Here is a 12,028-nt window from a genome sequence, read left to right on the forward strand (position 1 = left end):
GTTAAGGGGTATGATTTAAATGTTTGGGTCATTTTTATTTTATTTAAGAAACAAAAACTGGAATTAGGTGTTCCTTTGTAGAAATTCGTGACATTTAACTGCTGGACGCCATTTAAATGCTTCACTTTAGAAATCGTGTATTTTTTTCGCTTAACGTAGTTTCGCAGTTAATTTGCATTACAGTACTTTTAATAAGGCTATCGCGAACGCATCTGATAGCAAAGGATTCGTTGCGGGGAAAGCCTACTTTATTCTTTACATCCTGACATTCCTGTTGATACTCGGCGTAAGGATGACAACCTTTTGACTATTTGACTCACCAGCAGAGCTTATTGAGTCCCCTGGTTAAAGTTTTTACTAACACAATCATACCAATCACATACCTAACTACAGTATTCACTAAAGTCATAGTGGTCTATTGCTATTCCTACCTTTCCCTTAACCAGTTCACCTGGTAATCGTCACACAACAGCCTCCTGAACGAGTGTGTCGACGTGTTAAACCAGATATCGTAATGACTGCCACAAATGGCACGGAACGATTTCTTTTATTCTAATGTACGTCTGATTAGGACGAAGTCAGGTGAGAGGAAATGATATGTGGTGTTTAACGGGTGATGTTGGGAAAGGTGTAATTTTAAGGGGTAAAGTAACTGGAATTATTTTGTACATTACTTTTTGAATGATTTAAGGCTTATGATATAATAGGCCTTTGAACTTTAAGATTATAGCTATGTAATAGGTACTAGCTTCCACTAGCGGTTTCAATACACAACGTCCCGTAAGAACTTCTCCACAGACCCTCATTAAAGCCTGTTGCTCTCCTCGATAAATGAGCTAGCTATCTAACATTGAAAGAATTCTTCAAATTAATTAAGTAGTTTTTGAGTGTTTTGTGTTAAAACACATAAATTTTAAATTCAAAAGTTTAGTAAAGATTGGCCTATCCAAGAAAAAGTCCAAGGTCAATTGGCAGTATAAAAACCAGTGAAATGAAGCGTGTACCACGGCACCGCACTGAACGTGGTCTGTTTAATATTTATGAGTTTCGCAAAACGCATCATCGTGCGGTTTGTTTAATAGCGTTGTTTTTAAACGACTATTTGACGGGGAGAGAAACCCTTTAGGCTATAACTGGGGAGCAATAGGGCTGCTACAAAAGAGTTCCTCGTTTTTTGAGGTGATTTTGCTACAGTTAAAATTCGAGTGCGTTCTTAGACAACTAGTTGTTTTAACATGTGGGCATATTCGTAAATAAATAAAAGCACGTCTGTCGGTGCAGTAAATGACTTTAAAAAGAGAATTTGCAAAGACGTATGGACAGTTATTGTAATGTGAATTCGAACAAATTGCCAACGATGCCGATGAATCACAGATAAGATTTTTTTATTTCTATGCGACGAAAGTTTTATAAAAGAATGTTGTTTTTTATGCTGCTTTGAAATATATTAAAATTATGAACTTACCTCCTAATAAATGTGTTTCGTAGCAACCCTGTGAACAGTGTTTGCGGGCGCTAAACGGTAGCGTACCCGCTGAAACCGCGTTACACTGTCATCTTCCAACACAATCTTCTCTAACTGATTTATATAGCGATTGATATCCACACTTATTTTTAACACCTACCATCACCGATACAAGAAGTTCTAACAAAAATAGCGATCAAATAATTTAAAAGTAACGACCTAGAATATGATCGTGCACTGAATAGTTAAAGAGACTGTTCAAGCAATGAAACAATTTGTTACAAATCACAAATTAAAAAAGAAAACTTTGAATGTTTTTGCTAATCTGGTATAATTAACTTTAAGCGATTAAGAAGCGGTTAAAACACTAATAGAACCGCTGAAAAATGATAAGCAAAAGTTAAGTTTACCTGCCAGATTATTTTAGATAAGTATATAACATAGATACAAGTCCTTCGATTCTGAAACCACTATTTTACTATTATAAAATATACAAAAACCGAGTCTCCCAGTAGAGCACTTCCATTACACAGTATAACAGGTTAAATAACATCACAACAGTTGTCTAAGTTAAAACGGATCTGGTATTTGCATATTCCAATCTCGTAGAGCCTCGGGCTACGAGCCTCGTAGTCCCCGGCTACGCGCCTCGTAGCCGCCTACAAAAATGTGTAGCTCAAACTTACATAGCAATCAAATGGTTGGTTACGTTGTGACATATTTAGTCAGTTTTTTTGTGTAAAAATAGTGATAATTAAGTCTGTGAAAGGCATTTGTGTTAATTATAAATATATATGGAGAAGAGAATAGAACTTCAATGGGAATGTAAAATGAATCCCCAAAGGTTGGTAGGTTGGTGGGTTGTTCACGCGATTATCACAATTTTTTTTTATACGTTATGCAATGCAATGTACAAAGGCAGACTTAACGCCTTAGAGTGGTGGTGAAATAGAAGTGGTGCAACACTGTTTGAGATTTAGGGAAAGGAGAAAAAAAAACCATAAGACTATACACAAATAAACTATTTTTTTTTAATTTTTTTTTTTATGTATTACATTTAAAAGCATTATTCAGTATTATTTATTAGTCATGAATCTATCTGTTCTTATATCCATTTACACATAATGTCAATAACTGAAAGGTTCCTGAAAAGCCTGCCACATCCCACACAGCCTGCATACAATAAACCGCCTATGCCATCAACCCGCCCGCCGCTCGGGCGCCGCCCTAACTTTCCGTTTCAGACCATTAACGGAAGGGTTTGCCAATTAAACAGTTTTACATAGCTTTAGCTTGATTTTATTGTGGTTACATTTGCATGAAAATAAGCTCAAGTGGGTTACACTGTTCTGGATTTGTTTTCGCACGATTAGCGGGATAAGTGAGGTTTGTTTTAGATATTTTTTATCTGAAATAAAAAAAAATTGACAGGTTATCGTATAGCACAAATGATGTAGTTTCAATTGAGATTGTTTTGTATTGATCCATTGTCACATAAAGGCTTTTTAGAAATCCATTAAAATTACCTTACATTATGAGTCCATAATTTGGCCCGTTAAATCGGTATTTACGAACTTGCTTAAAAAATGGCAAAACATTATTGCATCTACTGAAAAAGAGTACCAAAATATGTAAACTTTAATGACAATGTTACTTAACATATTTCAGGAATTAATTCCACCACTACAGTACATGATTTTCCACAGGAGCATCAATCATAAACAATCAGATCCTGTACCGTAGTGTCAGTGGACTAAACGTCTTCTCCGGCTCAGGGGTGACTGTGAATCATATTTTGTTGCGTAATCAAATGCGGAGAACACCCTTCTTGTTGTACACACTATGCTGGATAAACGCGACGGCTAGGTTAGATATTTGAGGTAAAGTTCTTCTAGCATTTTAGGATATTTTTTTTGCGAACAGGTTAAAACTATTGAAATGCGAATCACCGCATGATTAAAAGGTATGTACAAATGCAGTTCGATTTAAATCTCGTGTTCTAGGACTGTGTGAAATCCTGAATCTAACTAGTTATTAGTAACTAGTATCAAAAAAATCAAAGAGTCTGTACTTTAGTCATCTGATGATTGATATCCCGATCTGAAGTGTATTTTGTGCTCATTAACTTACTGTTTATGTATGCAATAGATTCCCAAAATTCAACTAGCTTCTGACATTAGTCCTTACAAAAACCGCCTCGTTTTATACCCCAGTGCGTTCCCCCATTAGCGAATGACGATAGTAGCGCATCAATCATATCGCAGCCAATTCATTACCGCCACTTGGCGCAGATTGCCCGTAAGCATTGCTGTATGTACCACTGTCCGGTGTCATAGTCAACTTTTAGATATTTTTTGTACTGTAGAAATAACTATTAAATATTATATGGTAGCTAACAAGCAGAGAGTGTTGTGTCGTTTATTACCTGACCTGCAACAACTAAATCAAATGCGATACCAACTTAAAAGTACTTTTATATTAGCTTTACTAAAACTTCTCTTACTAGAAGAAAGGTTTCCCAAATTAATATAAAGTGAAGATGGCTGACCTCGAAGTCTGTTTATGTTGATTATGCACCAACATCACACAACGGAAATGTTTTTTAAGACATTTTCAACAGTGTGGTCAAAAACGATGGTCGAGTTCTTGGTACTTTATCTACAAAAAGCATAAGAAATCTCAGAAAAAATATCGTGACATGTCCAATATTTTGCTCCAAAAGCTGTCAGATCACAGCATGATGTATCATGTAGGTCCTGACGTACCACTGTGTTCATATTGTGACGACAACTTTGTCGGACGCATATGCGATGTCTCTGACGTCACAGCCCAATCTAGTAAAAGGTCGACATGGAGTTGTGAATGAAGAGATTTACTTAAAATCATTGTCTCCATCAAATCGTGAATGGTGAAATTGAGAAGCATCTATAGCAATGTCTAACTAGGACACCTTTTGATGCAGTCATGGCAGGAAAGAAAATTCAGCTCAACAAGCAAGATTCAAAGAGAACAACCTAATAAAAACTGAGCATTAGAAACTAAAATCAATCCTGTTTGCACAAAACACTGACGAAACGGAAAATAAATTCATAGATACTCCAAATGCCACATCCACGCTACATTCTTCGGTGGCCATCAAACCGTCTGACAGGTCCACTGCGTTCCGTTGTCCAATTTAATTATATTTGTCGGGTCGCCAGCCATTTTTAATATTTCCTCACATGTCCTGACGCATACGTACAGAGGAACGCTTGCCAAAAGTTGGTTGGACGACAGATTCCTCAAGAGTATTTTTGGTATTTTCTTTTGCCATATTGAATTGCTGATATAACCTTTTACTTTAAGTGAAAAAGAGGTAAAAAAACTGAACAAAGTTTGGCTATTACATACTTATTTTATCAATAGTGTCCATTGCATAGTACAATTTATTGCCAATCCTAAAAGTTTGGATTTAATTTAAACAAAGTTTTGTTAAATTCATGATCATAGGCCAGGCTTTGTGAAACCGGCTTTAAAAAATGCCATAATCTTTCTACATTCGAAGTTAGTTGGATTTCACTTTGTCAGAAAACTTTATCAGGTATAATTGTGTCTATGCTAGACGAGCAGACAAGAACTGTCTCTCACGTCGTCCAAGAAGCAAGTACCCCTTTTCTTCTGTCAGCAAGTAAATCACTAGTATACTAAACAATACGTTGACTACAATAGCTCCATTTAATCACGAAGTAGCTTATTGCAGTAACGTTATTACGGCGCCCTCTGCCCCACTGCCATGCAGTAAATTTCAATCAAAATGATAGTAACTGCCGGACCAACGGGCAGGACTATTATGGAATAGTAGTGCAATGACGGGACGATATCGTTTTAGTTTTTCAATTGCAACTTTGGGACTACTACTACCACTATGGAAAACAGTGTTACTTTTAGCAACTCTTCATCATCAATTTGACTGCGGCTTATATTGTAATAGGCCTATTTTTCTCTAAATAATACGTAAAAGCTACTAAAAATGTGTAAAATATGAATGGGTATGTAGAGTCGCTAAAATACTTTTGCCTAACAGAAGTAGAATTACAACCTAAAAGGAAGAAATGTGAAAGGTGTAAGGTGGTGTTGCAGAACAATTAATGCTACAATTCTATAAACTTAAGAGCGTGCTTATCAAGTTTTATTTATTACTATTTTACTAATCCGTCTAATTTACTTAGTTTAACTCCCAAAAATCTATTCTAAATACAACACGATTATAAGTAGCAGAATCGGCCGACGGACGGGCGGCGACGGGTAGATGAAATATGCGGCCCATGTCGAGCAGAGACTACACGACACGACACTTTAAAATATTAACACCGTATATAATATACGAATAAACGGATTATTTGTTTAGCTGTTTGAAAGATTGCTGCGAGCGGCGGTTTCCGTAGTCGAATGTTATCGGTTCAAAATAAGGCTTTCTGGTTAATATTAATATTTTAGATTTAGATTTTTAATCATTTTTTATGTTGATACTTGTTTTATGTTGATAGCTAGCAATTTAAAAACGGTCTATGGCTTAATTGTAGCTAACAAATAATTGGCCAAACTGAAAAAATGAAAGCATATATAGGGGAGGCATATAGGTAAAAATAAACCTTTCGAAAGCACGATGATATCTGCCAACATAGTTAACAAACATCTGAATGACAAACAAAATAACACAATAATACAGCAGTTTTGTCGCCCAGCTATAATGGCGAACAGTTTGTCGGTAGCGCTGTTGAAACATGGGCAATAACTTTAAGAGTTTTCGCTATAAAGTATGGTAGGCGACAATACGCCGTGTCGACGATGTAGGCAGCAGTTGACCTGACAACTTCGAGAGTAACCTTCGAAATAAGAAATTATTTCCTTGTATTCTATCACTATCACGGTGATTCCGTTGAAGTTTAAGATTGAAGTGTGTATGTGGATGACTTGGTGACAAGTTACATGAAAAATAGCTCACGTTTGCTGGCAACTTTACTGACAATTTTATTACTTTGAAATAATTTTGCATCGATTTATATGATCCTGCAAAGGCCTATTAAAAATACCGATGCCAAAAGGATCTTGATTATCCTCAAGTGTTATAGGGATTTAGTGCAAAATATCAATCTTACTCAAGTAAATGTAAAAGCAGAAATTTTTATTTTGCAAATATGGGAATATATAGGCGTTTAAATGGAGTACGATCTATTCGTTCATTTTTATTTTTTCGTTTCCTACATCGTTGTAGTTTTGGCAACAATATGCGAGAACAATCCGACGTGAAAGCCTGTCCGTATGCTCGAGTATGTACATAACGCGCATAAAACGCCCGTGTCCGAGGCATAACGCATTCCTTATAGCTAAGTAATTGAATGGCGCGATGGAAATAAACGACTTACTTATCCAAACAATAAGGGAGGAACTTCCTACTTTAGATTTGGAAAGATGAGTAAGTAAAAGGTGTTTTATAAACAGAAATACATAGATCAAGGCATTTATTATCATCGCGCTTAAGAAATTTTGCTTCATATACCTACACACATGCATTGGTTTACGATCTTAAATGGACCGGTTTATTCTAAGGTATACTTTGTTAGTGACTAGATAATTTTGTCAAAAAAAGAAATAAAATTAGTATCAAACCAGTCGTCAAGGGATTTAAGTGTTCTCTTACATTAAATAACTGTTTCATTCGACCTGCTCGAGAAAACGCAAATAAAACTCACTCCCAATACTTCTACAATGTAGGTAATACATACGCACAAAGTATATAAGGCACAAAATTCGCAATAAACAAGTGTACCTGTGCCACACATCCATAAAGCACGTGCCGATTCCACATCCGCTCCGCCCCCGCTTCCGGCAGGGGCCCGGGGCCCGCGCCCCGTATGTAAATGTTACGACTCGTAGATACCGACTTGTTTATGTGATTTAATACCGACTTCGTTTCAACGGCCACGACATGTTTATTGCCTTATAATAACTGTTGGTTTTAATTTTTATGTGGAAAGTTTTTGAGAAACAAACAAATAAGTGGTAAGGATTGTTATTGTAAGTTACGAATTTTATTTCTCACGCTTTAGAGGACCATTTATGGACGCTGTGTTCCCAAACTTTGCTTACTATGTATGATTACCTAGCTACCTCGTAGATCAGCAATCCTATAATACTAACCCTGAAAAAAACTATTCATCATCGTCAAGCAAACCCTTGTATGTCCCTGGAACTGACAAACTATTTTTCACCCCTACATTTTGTTATAGATAGTGTGACATGTGTGATAACTCTTGTAGTAATATTTTCACGATAGACCTATACAAATGACCACATTATCTAGAACCTACCTGTTTTCCTTGGCACAGGTTGTTCTTCCAGCAGGGCTCTGAAATATGTTATTATCATATTCAAGTCGCAAGGAATGAGATGTCCGTAGTATAGTTTTACGCCCCGACTCCGCCTTCCTATTACCTCGCCGCCCAAGGCTCTGTGGTAACTAGGACATATTACATGGATGTAGAAATGTAGGAATGGCTTATACAAGTGTCAGAAAATGTAGTATCTTTAGTGTGTAGAAAGCCAAACGATGCCAGATTAATCTTTAAGAGGAAACCACTCGAATGGTTCATATGCAGATTTTCAATTTCTCTCAGTTATCTTTTTCAACCAATAATCACTGCCATGATTGAGCTAGACACATATTGGACTCTAAAGTACCTACGGCATGAATGCAATAGTCTAACGCGCAAGAAATTCATGGTTCTTCAAGATGAAATAATAGATGACGAATGAATATAATGAATTATTTACTGCAAAACATTGACGTATCTAAACAAAGTTTCAAATAAAAAATATTGTTCCTCATCTAGTAACCCCAGTTCTTTGTAAGCCCGGTGTGCAAGATAAAAAATAGGAAGAGGTCCGGCGTAAAATATGTAACTTACATATTGGCAGCGAAGGAGCCGCCATATTGAGTGAGCGGTCCACTGATGGGCTAGCTACTCTATAACTTGATATACTTGGTCTTCTCTTGTGGAAAAGAAGACTTGTATAAAAATTGATATAAATATGAATTAATAGTATATCTATGTTTAGTAGACTTACTATTACGACGAGGAAAGGCATATCTATAGGAATGCTGAACTTGGCTTGAAAAAACATCTGTGAGAACGGAAGGCTAATGAATAATCTTAAAAGGATTTTCATTATTTGCCTTATTGTTGTATAACATATCACATCCTTCAAAACTGAATTCTACTAGCAGGAATTACACATCAAAAATAAAGGGTTAATTGTTGGAGGAGTTTCTTTGTAAATCTCGGCAGAATCTTAAAATTTGATTACAGACGAAATTCTTCTTAGAATATTACAACATTAAGGAAAAGAAAAAACTAAGTATAACCAAAAACATATTTCATACGAAGAAATATTCTTCACACTTTAAACAAAACACAATGAATATGAGACAGTAAATATAACAAAAGATTTTCCCAAAGGACTGGGGCAGCGGGCAGGGGTCACTACGGATCCAATTTATGCACAATCTTACCTTCCTTATGATATTGAATAGTTTTCTCTATACAAATAGGTTTGTTCAGATTTAGGGTTCAGTGTGATTTTGAAGCAAGAGGTGTAAGACAACTTCTACTCTTCATTTAGGTAGCGTATAGTTTGAGTATATGTTAGCTTATCATCAAACTGTAACCAGAATATTCGGCGAAAAACAGCGTGGTTACCTACACAGCTACCACCTACACAATTCCAGTCGTATTCACCCCAGATACCTATAAATTAAGGCAGCAAGGAATATGCATAATAATATATGTTATATGAGCTTCGTACGTACAAACAAACAGTTGTTCTAGCGAGTATAACGCAGGAAGTGTGGTACCGCACACAATGTCTTATGTTCACCCGAGTGGATGTGGCTGGATGTGCTAATATCGTAGGAATAGATGTGGTATATTGAGCACTTGAAGCCAAAGCATTAGCTACACGTAAACTGAAAGGTAGTATAGGTCTTTGTATTCTAGCTGTCCTACTACGGATCTGCTGGAACAGATTTCTATGGAAATAAGCAACACCACTGTCCTACTTTATTTTATTACTTCTTCTGTCATGTGAGTTTATTCTGTAAGTACATAAATGGGTTAACAATAGTTAAACAAATCTGAAATTGTCGTTAATCAAACACACACCTGGGGTTTTCTCCTCAGACGTGATGTAAGCGTAAGATAAGGTCGCGGGCCCTGAAATCGTTCAATTTGTCGAGTGCATTTAACAGCCCTATTCTCTAGGCGGTTTCTATCCTGATTCTTCTAAATGAAGAGATTCCCATCCTAATCTTTCGTATACCATATCTATTCTAATCAAATCCATGTGTGGCAGTAGTCCGCGCCCCACCGCCGCCACTCATACGAGAGTTATGCAGATTCGCTCGGTATTTATCGCAAAAGTTCAACAGATACGGGCCGACACCGCGAATCTGATTCCGTTTGTACTATCAGCCAGATTTATTGACTGTAATAATGTTATTGGACGTTTGTTTTCTGGCGTACTTTTTCGTGATAAACAATAGGTATTTGGCGTGTATCAGATTTTTGCTGAATTTAGATGTTGCTTATGTAAATTTGACAGATATCTGAGTAATGCGACATTTGGGTCTGTTTTTTTTGGGGGCTGGTGAAATGTTTTTGGTTAGGATAAAAATAGGACAGAAAACAAGTTACGAAACATTAAAATATTACCAGCAAACCCCATTAACGCTCTGAATTTTAAGTCTACGTTTCTCACTATGAAAACATCCCTCAAAAAAATTGCAGAGTTATCAGTGAGCGTGACATTCACATCGGGGAGCAAGTAGCTCAATCCTCTCTCGTATTCAGAAGGTGTTGCCAGTCATTACTCGCGGCAATATAGATGGTTAAGTGAGCATTTAATGTTTTATTAGCAAGATTCGCGGAGAACGCGCTGTTCCCTAGGGTTGGCTGCTGAGAAAATTGATTTTTCTGTGAGTTCAAATTGAAAATTTCGTTTGGCTCTAAATACCATGAAAGCATAAGAAATATTTGGCTTATTTTATCGTATCAGGAGAAAATTACTGAGTTTGAATAGATCAAAACTGCTGTAGCGATACATGGGCTACTAAAGTATATATCAAACCATCGTACAACGATGTTATCGCGAATGCAGATCACAGAAAGTAAATGTGATCCCATCTGTGTTAAATCTGCTAATTATTTCTGCTTAGAAAGACCTGACTTACTGACTAGTCTTCTAACAGTGTTCGTTTTCACAAAAGCCAGCCCTGTAACACAGAAGCGGTTTCCACTGTTATCTAGATCACGTAACGCGGATCGCGCTCGCGCCTTGCATATTCCTTGCCTTTAAACCTTATCGTTTTATATAAATTAATTGCGCGGAACAGAGATTTTGGTGGTTACAGCTCCTTGTACTGGCTGTGGAAGCTTTGAAAGCAGCGATTTTATGAGTGCAAGCTAAAAAAGTCAAACTCATAGATGTGTGATTTGACAGAAGCATAATGAGTAATCAGGAATTGAAAAACTCCTCTATCTAAGTACATAATTAGTAAACTACTAAGAAGAAAGTCTTCTCTATTTCTAAATAATATTTATAAATAACCTACCTGAAAATTGGTACATACCTACCTTTAACTACGATAATGGTATAATGCCAGCATCTGCCTATATTATTTGGACATGAATACAAGAGTCATGATCAATTCACTAAGAGTCATGGTTATGACTTCGTGGTATCGTTAGTCGCAATCGCTGGTTTCATAGCCACACACAATTTCTTAGTTATCTAGCTTGTTGGTTAATTGAAACCATTTTACGTTGATTTGGAGGCGCCATAAAATGTAATCTACTCTTTCGAATTCTAATATCGCGTTATAATGATTAAAGTTGGTAATGAATATTGTATAAATTATATTTTTTCTTGGAATAATCAAATTATACTTGTGCGAAACGCAAGATTTTTTGACCACATGTAGATATAATTTTATGATTGTAGCTAGGTAATTTTATATAGGTAGTCTTATTTCATGGCTCTCGCAGTCATTTCGGCGAATTGAATATCAATGTATTTTTGCTTCAATAAAAAGTAAATCTAGAAAATCAATCTAAAACTAAACTAAACAAGCCAACAAAACATAAATGGTGACGAAAAAATAATAAACAAAAAGCGATCAAAGTTAGTCACCCCATCCGAGGCAATATCGCGTTTATAGTTAGAGAACAGTCCCGCGGGGACATTATAACTAGCCAATGATTATTTTGTTTCGTTGTAAGGGGCCGATTCTGGTTACAGCATAGAAAAAAAATGTGTTCGTTTTTTAGGATGTGTGAAATTAAATAGTCTTCTAGTCTCTTTTCAGTGTATTTTAAAGTTTCTTTTTTATTTCAATGGGATTTGTAAAATTTTACAGAACAAAACATGAACTATTTTGATTAGTGTAGAACATTTAGATTTTAGATAATTGTTATGGTAGAAACGTACAGTAAGATGTTAAAAAAAAACTTGTGTAAACTTTTAAGA

The sequence above is a fragment of the Helicoverpa armigera genome, chromosome 4 (genome assembly GCF_030705265.1).
Source record: "Helicoverpa armigera isolate CAAS_96S chromosome 4, ASM3070526v1, whole genome shotgun sequence".
Lineage (NCBI taxonomy): Eukaryota > Metazoa > Arthropoda > Insecta > Lepidoptera > Noctuidae > Helicoverpa > Helicoverpa armigera.